The sequence below is a fragment of the Squalius cephalus genome (assembly GCF_949319135.1).
Source record: "Squalius cephalus genome assembly, chromosome: 16".
Taxonomy (NCBI): Eukaryota; Metazoa; Chordata; class Actinopteri; order Cypriniformes; family Leuciscidae; genus Squalius; species Squalius cephalus.
Window position 1 is genome coordinate 35,618,471 of NC_137137.1, and position 12,000 is coordinate 35,630,470.

Genomic DNA, 12,000 nt, shown 5'->3' on the forward strand with positions numbered 1-12,000 from the left:
TTGTGGCGCGAAGGGAGAGATCCGTCGCGCTGCGCAGATCTGTGATGGAAACAGGGTCCGAGCCTTTCTCGTCCAGCTCACGGAGGAGATCGGCTTGGAGGATCTGCAATACTGCCATGGAATGCAGGGCTGATGCAGCCTGTCTGGCGGCGACGAAAGCGCAGCCGACAAGGGCAGATGTAGTCCTGCATGCTTTGGACGGGAGGGCAGCCTTTGAACACCATCCAGAGGGCGGGCAAAGGTGCGCTGCAACCGCTTCTTCCACTGGGGGGATGGCATTATAAACCTTCTCGGCAGCGCCGTCAACCTGTGAGAGCGCCAAGGAGACATGGGAGTGGACTCTCGCGGAAAAAGGTGCATTCCCCGATTTCGAAAGCTCCGCGTGGAGCTCCGGCAGGAAGGGTGCAGGCGGCCTTGGTGAGGAGGCGCAGAAGTTCCGCATCCTCGCCGGCTCGAGTGCGGCCGGATTCCTGGACTGACGAGGAGGCGGAGTGGTGCGAACCAGACCAATCCTCGCTGTCAGAAGCCAGGATGGAGCAGCTGTCAGCGGCGGCATCCTCATCCAGTTCATCCGCCTCGTCCCCTGAAACGGCAGCGGCGCAGGCGGGTGCCGGCGACTGCGCATTAGAAAGGGGGGGTGGCCCCAAGAGAGCGCAGCGGCGTGCTCGTGGCCCAGGCAGAGAGCGCAGATGAGCTGGCGGTCTCCGTTGCTGAGCGGGGCTCGGGACGAGCCGCAGGAAGAGCGAGGCTTTTTTACAAAAATGCCTCGCGCTCTTTTAGAGAGAAAGTGTGTGTCGCGGCAGCGAACACACACATCAGAAAAGGATATGTCGCCGGATAGCATAGCAGGCATGGATGGCTTAAGGCGGCGAAGGCGGCCGGCTTCCTCAGACGCCTCCTTGGCTTGCTGGTTGCTAGATTCGACGGCAGTGGCTCTCTCAAGATCCAGCGATGCGTAGGGCTTCGCTGAAGACATGAAAATCAGAATTCCAGCCTGTGAGCCCTTCCTTTATACACGCAAGCCACACCCATTTTGGCAGGCTGTGACGCGTTTTCGGTTACAGGACAGTTGAAATTAGTTAGTTCAATCAACTCTGAGTTGACTGACTCTGAGTTAAGCGCGTGCACCACAACTATAAAAAGCCATTATCAATGGAGCGCAGATATTATGAGTCACCATGGCAACAGCGCCAGACAAAAAGAGGTCTGCATATTTCTCAGCAGAACTGGATGAGCTTCTGCAAGCATATGGAGAGTATGAACACATATTATTATTATTATTTAAATATCGGCTCCAGCAGCGAAGGACAGAGCGTTAGCTAGGGAGAAAATAGTTGCTTGAGTCAATGCGTAAGTTTACATTTTTACATGATTTGGGTGTCATTAATTACCAAGTAATCTAAATAGCCTACTGTAATTTAATTAAAGGGATTACTCTTAATTCTTCTGTAATTTAAAGTAAAATCTGATGTAATTGCATTAGACTATAGAACAATTCTGTATATTTAACATGCATTTTTAAAAGGTATATTTTCAATGTAACCTTCTCCCTCTACACGCTTTGGTCAATTCAAGAATAATTCATGCAATGGTATGTTGTTTATTTGAAAGCATTAAGAGTTCAGTTTCTTGTCTCTCCTTGTATTGTTCAAGTGGTTGAGGTTGATATGGGATTTAGTAATTAGTAATAAGTAGACCAATACTTTCTAAAGATAGTCATTATTACATTAATCTAATTACACTGTTGAAGATGTCATTTGTAGTTAGTAATTAATAACTATTTTAGAGGGACTTCCCATTTTGCCATGTAGTGGAGAGACGCGTGGTGTTAGTGCTCCGACTTAAATTTCATTTTTTTTTTTTTCATAACACTACATTTGGGGCTTTTCAGCTATTTTTGTGCTACTGTTGGTCTTTGTTAACGTTACATGTTCCCTGATGTGCAAGGGTACGCAAGCTGGTGGTAAAATCAACCCTCAAACCAAGGTGCCTAAGTATGGGCATGAAAGCGGCAAGATGTCGGACGACGCCTCAAACCCGCTAACGACTGACACACTGGTGAGTGAACTTCATAAACTAAGGAGAAACATGACTGGTGAACTCACCGCGCTGCTGAATTCATCGTTGGAGTCCATTCACTCGTCCATTGCTTCTATTGGGTCTACCTTGGCGACTCAAGCGACTACCATCACTGATATGAAAACTAGTTTATCCGACCACAGCGACAGGATCACACATCTCGAACATGAGGTCTCTACTCTTCAGTCGAAGTTGGTGTTGGCGACGGAGGAGAATGTCGCTTTAAGAGCTAACGTGAAAGATCTCATTTTGCGGTCCAAACGGCAGAATATTCGTGTGATTGGTCTTCCGGAGGATATTGAGGGAAAGGACACCAGGCAGTTTATGACAGATTTATTCACCGAGGTCGCCGGTGACGCTCTTGCCTCCCCACCAGAGCTTGATCACGCCCATCGGACCTTAAGGCCCAAACTCTGCCAAGGTCAAAATCCCCATCCGATTATAGTGAGATTTCATCGCTACATAGAGAAGGAGGCTGTGCTCAAATTCGCGAAATTGTCAAAAGAAATTACTTTCAAGGGACACAGAATCAAATTGTATGAGGACTTCTGCGTTTCGGTGGCTAATAGGAGAGCTTCGTTCAACAACATCAAAGGCCTGTTGTATAAACGCGGTGTTCGTTTTGGCATGATCTACCCGGCCAGACTTCGTGTGTCATACAACAATACGGAGCATTATTTCGATTCTACTGAGGCTGCAGAAAAATTCTACCACCAAAACTTTGCTTAGTAACTTTACGAGCGGCGTTGACAATAAGGAGATCTCTCTCTCTCTCTCTCTCTCTCTCTCTCCGCGAATAGCTGTTAAATGCCTTAATGCTTTAGACTAGAATTTTATTTATTTTTTCTTTCTTCTCTCTCTCTCTCTCTCTCTCTCTCTCTCTCTCTCTCTCTCTCTCTCTCTTCTTTTTTCCTTCACGGAGCAGCATTATGGGTGGGTGCATGTATATGTTTATATGTTTTTTTTTTGGGGGGGGGGGCGAGAAGAGTTGAGTGCTTGACAGTCATAGATAGTCTTTAAATATTCTTCCTTGTCAGTTTTACAGCCACTAGCTTCGCTATGTGCACTTGTTTTGCACATTTGCTGAACTACACCCTGTCTACTCTTTATCAGCAGTGAATTGTCTTATTAGTGTTAAATTCTTTGTTTGTTGGAGTCAACTCCACTACACAATCGGTTGTGATAGCGTTTTTCTGCCAACTCATCATATCTAAGTGGACGAGTATCAGAAGGGATTTTCTTTTGCTATTTTTGAACATATTTGTGTTTTTGTTCTCTATATTCTGGGTATGTTTGGAGGTTATGTTTGATGGAGGATTATTTTGTCTTACTTGGCTTTTAATGTTGTCTATTACACATGCTAAAATGATTGAGCTTAAAAAAGCATTTTTTTTTTTTTTTTTTACCCAATTTAGATTATTATTTTCTACATGGCAGTTCTATGAATAAGCCCCCTGTTAATTCTAAGGGGGGAGGGGTTGGACACAATATTAGAATCATTACATGGAACATACGTGGGTTGGGTGGCCAAATTAAATGCTCCAGAGTTTTTTCTCATCTAAAATCACACATTTGCGTACAGGTGATCACACCAGACTGCGTAAACAATGGGTTGGTCAAGTACTTCAATCTAGTTTTAATAGCAAATCCAGAGGTACTGCAATTCTGATACATAAAAGAGTCATGTTTCTAGCAGAGCAAGTACTTTCAATATCAATATCAATCCTATCAATATGGGCCAACATTTCTAAAGAATGCTTTCAGCACCTTGTTGAATCAATGCCACGTAGAATTAAGGCAGTTCTGAAGGCGAAAGGGGGTCAAACACAGTATTAGCACCTAATAATCCTTTAGGTGAGTGTATATGTTTTGATGTATATACACTCACCTAAAGGATTATTAGGAACACCATACTAATACTGTGTTTGACCCCCTTTCGCCTTCAGAACTGCCTTAATTCTACGTGGCATTGATTCAACAAGGTGCTGAAAGCATTCTTTAGAAATGTTGGCCCATATTGATAGGATAGCATCTTGCAGTTGAAGGAGATTTGTGGGATGCACATCCAGGGCACGAAGCTCCCGTTCCACCACATCCCAAAGATGCTCTATTGGGTTGAAATCTGGTGACTGTGGGGGCCATTTTAGTACAGTGAACTCATTGTCATGTTCAAGAAACCAATTTGAAATGATTCGAGCTTTGTGACATGGTGCATTATCCTGCTGGAAGTAGCCATCAGAGGATGGGTACATGGTGGTCATAAAGGGATGGACATGGTCAGAAACAATGCTCAGGTAGGCCGTGGCATTTAAACGATGCCCAATTGGCACTAAGGGGCCTAAAGTGTGCCAAGAAAACATCCCCCACACCAGTGGTTCCCAAAGTGGGGGTCGCGACCCACCGGGACCCCGGCGCAGGGGTCGCGAGATGATTTCTATAAAAAAAAGTGGAAAAAATAAATAGGCCCTATATATTTTTGTTGCAATTAATTTAACCCTTTCGCACGTATCACACCGGGTAGATTTTCTGTTTGGCGAGTAAATCTCAAAAGGCTATCCGCCACACTGGCGGGTGAATGTTCATACCAAAATATGAAATTTGCAGCGCGCACGCGCTCTTCTGCCTCTGACGCGCAGAGAGAGAGCGAGAGAGCCCCGGCCGCGCGCGCGCACTCTCTATTCAGAGCGGCTCTAAGCGTCAAGCTTCCCCGTACTTTTTGACAAGCGTCCTTGACAGGACGGCCAGAGCTTCTTTGCAGCTCAAGTCGGCGGCGGTGTGTTCGTACAGTTAACGCTCTATCTGTTGACGGCGCTGAGGAAAAAGCTCCCGCCATTGGAAGAAGCGGTCGCTGCCCATTTATGTCCTGCTGGCAGTTGGAGAGCAAAGGCTGCGCACCCATCTAAGCCGTGCAGAACGTCTTCAGCACTCGCGGATCGTGCATACTCCGCCGCTGGCCAGGCTGCTTCTGCTTTTTACACACCATGGCCATTCTTTTCTCGAGAAAAGGAGTTTTCCCATAGCGTTTGCAACGCAATACTCGTTCCCTTATCTCTCAGGGAACAGAGGTTACGTTCTGCCTTCCCTTCCACATGAGTCAGGTAACAAAACTGACAAAAAATTTTCACCCCAATGATAGTAATATTTCATAAATTTCTCACATTTTGATCAATATAGATTTTCTTATTATACATTTCAAATTTTGCTCTGGACATTTTTTTTATGTTTGTATTCAACATAATAGGCCTACCTTATCTCAATTAAAAGTACTGAAATTAATGTATATGTGACAAAAAAAAGGCTGTTTATTATTTTGGCCGTAAAAAATATGCTTGGCTGGTGGATTTTTTCATCTACCAGTCCCCGTGGCAGGTGTGCCAAAAAGTTAATTTCGGACCCTGGGGTGGGGGAGGTGCGGGGTCGCGGGGCAGCAGCGCATTTATCATGGGGGTCGCGGGCTAAAAAGTTTGGGAACCCCTGCCCCACACCATTACACCACCACCACCAGCCTGCACAGTGGTAACAAGGCATGATGGATCCATGTTCTCATTCTGTTTACTCCAAATTCTGACTCTACCATCTGAATGTCTCAACAGAAATCAAGACTCATCAGACCAGGCAACATTTTTCCAGTCTTCAACTGTCCAATTTTGGTGAGCTCGTGCAAATTGTAGCCTCTTTTTCCTATTTGTAGTGGAGATGAGTGGTACCCGGTGGGGTCTTCTGCTGTTGTAGCCCATCCGCCTCAAGGTTGTGCGTGTTGTGGCTTCACAAATGCTTTGCTGCATACCTCGGTTGTAACGAGTGGTTATTTCAGTCAAAGTTGCTCTTCTATCAGCTTGAATCAGTCGGCCCATTCTCCTCTGACCTCTAGCATCAACAAGGCATTTTCGCCCACAGGACTGCCGCATACTGGATGTTTTTCCCTTTTCACACCATTCTTTGTAAACCCTAGAAATGGTTGTGCGTGAAAATCCCAGTAACTGAGCAGATTGTGAAATACTCAGACCGGCCCGACTGGCACCAACAACCATGCCACGCTCAAAATTGCTTAAATCACCTTTCTTTCCCATTCTGACATTCAGTTTGGAGTTCAGGAGATTGTCTTGACCAGGACCACACCCCTAAATGCATTGAAGCAACTGCCATGTGATTGGTTGATTAGATAATTGCATTAATGAGAAATTGAACAGGTGTTCCTAATAATCCTTTAGGTGAGTGTATGTGTATGCATATTTTCATGCTATTCTCAATTATTTTTTAATTTTTTTCCTCTTTCTTTCATCTAGGTATGTTTTTCATACAATTGATAACATACAATCACGTTTTTTTTTTTTTTTTTTTTTTTTTTGTATAATCGCTTGTAGAGACTTCCGATATGTTCTAATCATCTTGGGTGGGTGGGGGCAGGGGTTTGGGATGTTGGTTACTCTTGTTGCTGTGGTTCTTTTTCTTTTCTTTTTTCTTTCCTCATTTAGTTGTATGTTGGAAAGGAATGTGTAAAAGATAAAAGTGCAGACATTGTTTTCTCCTTTATGCTTGTCTCTTTAATGATTTAATGTATGCTTTTTTTTTTTTTTTGTATAATAAAAATTGTTATAAAAAAACTATTTTAGAGTAACTTACCCAAATTTTATAATATCAGAGGTGAGACTGGAAGAACAGTATGTTATTCAAACTAATTTAAATTTTCATGTAGGTGCAATCCTGCAGGTATTAGAAGAACATGGCAGCAGCTGAAAATTAAATATAAAAACATAATTCAGTCAGGTAAGGCTTGAGCATATCATGGGTGTAGGGTACCTGACTTTACAAACATTTGGCATATTAAATATCTAAATAGCATCCAGTGTCTAGCAGTGCAGCAGCATTTTTGGCTGAGGTAATTCCTGGAGGGACTTCAGAGCAAGTCACTCTCGAAGATCCAAGGGCCTTCATAAAATGTAAGAGGTTTACATATGTGTTATTTTTTATATAGGCTATTTTTGATATTTACATTTATTTTACTTTGTGTTGGGTTTTTTGTTAGTCCCAACAGATTCTGATGGTAATATCTGTCTTTTGGAGCCTCCTTTCCCAACAGAACCCCGCGTAGTTGTAAATAGCCTATTCAATACACCAGAAATTATGACAAATAGTGTTATAAAGTGTACTCAACCAAATGCTCATCTTCACAGAATGATGGGGATAAAGAGTTTCTGCTGCCACAGAGAGGCCTACAGAGGTTATGTTAATATTATGTATCTACACATCAAACTATCTACACATTCATATTTTTTCATATTTTTATGTGGAGTAGCCTATAATAATCTAAGTTTAAATCTAAGTATATATGGGTATTCTTATCTCTCAATGTTTTGCAGCTCCTTGTTATATTTAATGTTGATTAATCTCCCCAGGTGTTTCTCATTAGCCACGCCCTCTTGTGATCTTATTAAGCTTGTCTGTCTGTGTATTTAGCTGTGTTTAGTTCAGTCTCGGTCAGTTCTTATTGTTGCATTATGGTGGTTGTTCCCGAGTCTGAGTTTGTATTTGTGAAGTTTTGAAGTTATTAAATAAAAGACTGCTGCAGTTGGGTCCTGCTTCCTCCTCTGCTTCAACCAAAACAAAACAGAGGAACTGACCAACTCATGGATCCAGCCTCATTCAACTCATTTAAGGTAACTGACCACTCGAGGACCACACCCGAGATTTCCTAGACCTTGCATACCTCACTGACTTTCCAGATTTCACACTTATTGACTCTTATTGTTATGGGCTCAATGATTATTACCACTCCAAAATTATTTGTGATGGTCCTTGAGGCTCGCTAGCAGGATTTATTGACAATGCCTTGTTATTGAATGGCTCATCTTTTACTGTGGGTTATGCAGACAAGGAGTCCCGCAGTCCCACAATACCTTCTAAACCTGAGCCTATTCACGTCATGCCCACTCTAATGTTGGCAACTCCAGTGCTCACACCGCTCACTAGCACATTCATCCTGTCATGGCCGCTGCCGAGCCTGAGCTTCACGTCATGCCTGCCGAGCCAGAAACTGTTCACGTCATGCCAATCTATGTGATGTTTTCAACCTGTGTTTCCCAGTCTTGCATGTTTTGCAGTCCCTTGTTTTGAGTTTATTTAATAAAAGACTGCTGCACTTGGATCCTGCTTCCTCTTCTGCTTCAACCAAAACGTAACAGTGTGACACTTCGACTCTCTCTTTTTAGATCAGTGTGCTCAATGTACATTTTTGATTGTATCTTAGGACTATGTTGTGTTGTAAATAAATCCAAACAATCAAAAAGCCATTCTTTTTAAATCTATCCTCATTCTTTGTCTAGTTCCCTCACAGTCCCACCTGATAGGGCCATTAGGGGAGGGTCTTTGTCTTCCCAGGTGTGAAACAAGTCAATATTCATTATGATTCACGCCTCCTCGCATAGAGCTTTGTTACAAAAAATGTCTTACAAGTTTTAATTCAATATATTTTTATGTCAATGAGTGGGCAGGATGTTCACATCGTTTTGAAGCAAAAATTCTAGACTACATGATACAATTTTCAGAAGTCTTGTGAATAAATAAATAATCAGTATGGGTTTTATGGCATTATTTCAGTGACTACAATTTTTAGTTTTTTCACAAACCACACATAAATGTAATTTTCTCAAAACTACAAACTTTTACATTCATGCTACTCACATATTAATGTAGCAGAGTTTGTGCTGAATACAGAGTAATCAGACTTTAAACAGCCAAGAAAATGTTACAAGTAACAGAAAAAAACAAATGTCAGAAAACCTCCAGGGCCTAGAGGGTTAAAATTGATCATCCAAGTGGTCCAGCAGGCCGTATTTAAAGATATTATGGGCTGCCAGTTGCCCATCCCTGATGTAAGTGATTGTTAGGCTGCATAAATTAGGTCAGCCAGAACCGGGAACACTTCCTATAACACCTGATGGACTCATAACATCATAAGAAGAATAGCATCTACGCTAATATTAGTCTCTCTGTTTATCTCAAGTTTGTAGTACTCAGCAGGATCTGGGTCATATCCAGATCAGATGGAGGACCTGTGCCTAGACACGACCACAACGTATGATCTAGTCAGCCGGATCCGGGCCGTATCCAGATCAGATGGAGGACCTGCGCCTAGACACGACCACAACGCATGATGTAGTCAGCCGGATCCGGGTCGTATCCAGACAAGATGGTGGACCTGCGCCTAGACACGACCACAAAGTATGATCTAGTCAGCCGGATCCGGGCCGTATCCAGATCAGATGGAGGACCTGCGCCTAGACACGACCACAACGCATGATGTAGTCAGCCGGATCCGGGTCGTATCCAGATCAGATGGTGGACCTGCGCCTAGACACGACCACAACGTATGATCTAGTCAGCCGGATCCGGGTCGTATCCAGACAAGATGGTGGACCTGCGCCTAGACACGACCACAACGTATGATCTAGTCAGCCGGATCCGGGTCATATCCAGATCAGATGGTGGACCTGCGCCTAGACACGACCACAACGTATGATCTAGTCAGCCGGATCCGGGCCGTATCCAGATCAGATGGTGGACCTGCGCCTAGACACGACCACAACGCAGCCCTGAAGTGTCAGCTGAGACTCTCCCCTATGAAGGTCTCGTCCACACAACAGCCATCTGCACTGATCCTCAACAAACTCGTCTCCATAACCGGCGTAAAGAATCTGATCTTCAATCAGTTGGAACTGGATAAATATTGCATTATTTTCCTGTTATCAATGTAAAGCTGCTTTGAAACAATCTGTATTTTAAAAAGCGCTATATAAATAAAGGTGACTTGACTATATATCATGGGCTATTTGGCATTATTTCAGACTGTATCCAGTACTAGTGTGTTACTTGTAAGATGTATGTCTTGTTTTGACTATGTTTCCTCATTTTGTTTCACCTGTGTTCATCAATTATCTCATTAGTTTTCGTTTGTTTCATCCATGCTTATATACCCTGAGTTCTGGCTTAGTCTCTGTCCGTCTTCGTTCAAATATAGCATGTGTGAAGTGTATTCTGGTATTATCTCCTGAGTTTTGTTATTGAAATTCTGTTTCCTCCTCTACCTCTTCATTGTGTGATTGAATACACAACATATCCTGACATTACTGTGTTTCCCAAGGTTTATTAGAGATAATATCTTGATGTCATAACTTTTAGTGTCGTACTGAACGCAGTAAATCCACTGCTGTTTCCGGTCGTGTTTTCATCACTAAAACCTCTCACACACTGCGCACATTTATCATTTACAGCCAAATCAATCATACATGCAGCCATTAAATCTTAGCGGGTCACAGTCAACTGCAAATATAAATAATAATAATCGGTAAGGGCCGTAGCTGTAAGATCACATATATAAATCTAGCAGCGGCAGTAATGTGATTCGACTATGCCACCGCAAGGCCTAACCCGAGGAACTGTAAGTGACCACTAAGACTTCTATCAAATTAGACAATCAGGTTCGAGCACTGAGCGAACAGAGACATGGCTCCATGCAAAAATACAATTTTATTAGTCAAATTCACAGCAAAGTAGTAAACACTCTGAAGCTGACGTCAGCAATTCTTAAAACACTACACACTGGGTAAAAGTCACTACAAAGTCACTACAATGTCAAAAATCACAGCAATCCAGTGGAGATTGAACATCATCATCATCATCATCATCAATAAAACACAATAATAAATAGCACACATAAGGGTGTATGAATCAGTGTACTGACATGATGGAGTCTAATGCACAAACGCGCTCTCACAAGACCGGACTGAGGCTTACTGGCGGGCGTCCAACAACTCGGGTATGAGTATCCAAAGAATCCACCCCAGACACGCGTGCACGGCCACACAACCACACACCCAGCACAGCAGCGATCACACTGTGAAGATACACACACTATGCACCAAAGAGGGCCCACCACCTCGAGGACGCCGGCCCCACCGTCAGCACTCAGCTCCTGAACATACAACAAGGACAGAATACACAAAATTAACTACAAGTCATAATTCCACACCATAGATCAGACTAACAACAAGGAAAACAAAATAACTTTACCAATAACGCGGTACTGATGAATGAAATAAAGAATCAACCAACAGTTGTACTGGTAAATGAAATTAATAAACAAACAAGTTACCCATTAAGCTACCACCCAAATAAGGACACCACAGCTTGAATGGAGAAAACCTACCTGACACACAAAGCTCGCAGGCAATGTGTGGCGTGCAAGGCAACAAGAGTAACAATGCGTTATTCCGTTCAATCTGATGTAAAATGGGGTAGCCGCAACACAGCAAGGAATTCTACGAAAAATTGGAACCCCACATAAACCACAAGCAAGCTGGGCACCAGTACAACATTTGCGATAGACCTTTACATACCTGCAACACCACCGACAATTGGGTGAACCCAAACGTTGCGTGCTGCCCTAGGGGTATGTTCGAGTTATAACCTCTTCCTCCTGACATAATTGGCCACCAAAGACATACCACGAGCCAATCGCGAACCGGATAGAAAAGATAAGAGCCAATCATAACCAAATGGGAGGAAGGACTGGATTCAACCCCAGTCCATCCGGCCACATAAAAACAAACATAATTCTTGTGATATTGTCAGAGAAACAGTGATGTGACTGAATGTATATTGGAATTCTATTTGTTAAGAAATGTCTTTATGCTAATGAAGTGAGTATATTTTTCATAATTAACATGTAATACTACATAAGTATTAATAAAGGTGCTGACGAGTGATCCCTGAGAGACAAACTTTTGTCTCATCTCCGTTTCTCCTCTTTACTCAGGACTTTTAATCTGTTGATTAAATCAGTGTTTATCACTGAAACTTCAGCATGAGAAGAAATCATTTTGAGAAAGACTGGATCATGTCAGACTCTGGAGAGACTTAATA

General features: G+C 43.0%; 1 long non-coding RNA gene across 1 annotated transcript in view; it reads right to left on the minus strand.

The window, feature by feature from the left end:
- Nucleotides 1-12,000, minus strand: part of LOC307173320 — a 349,409-nt gene that overhangs the window by 178,850 nt on the left and 158,559 nt on the right. The gene's annotated exons all lie outside the window — the stretch shown is intronic.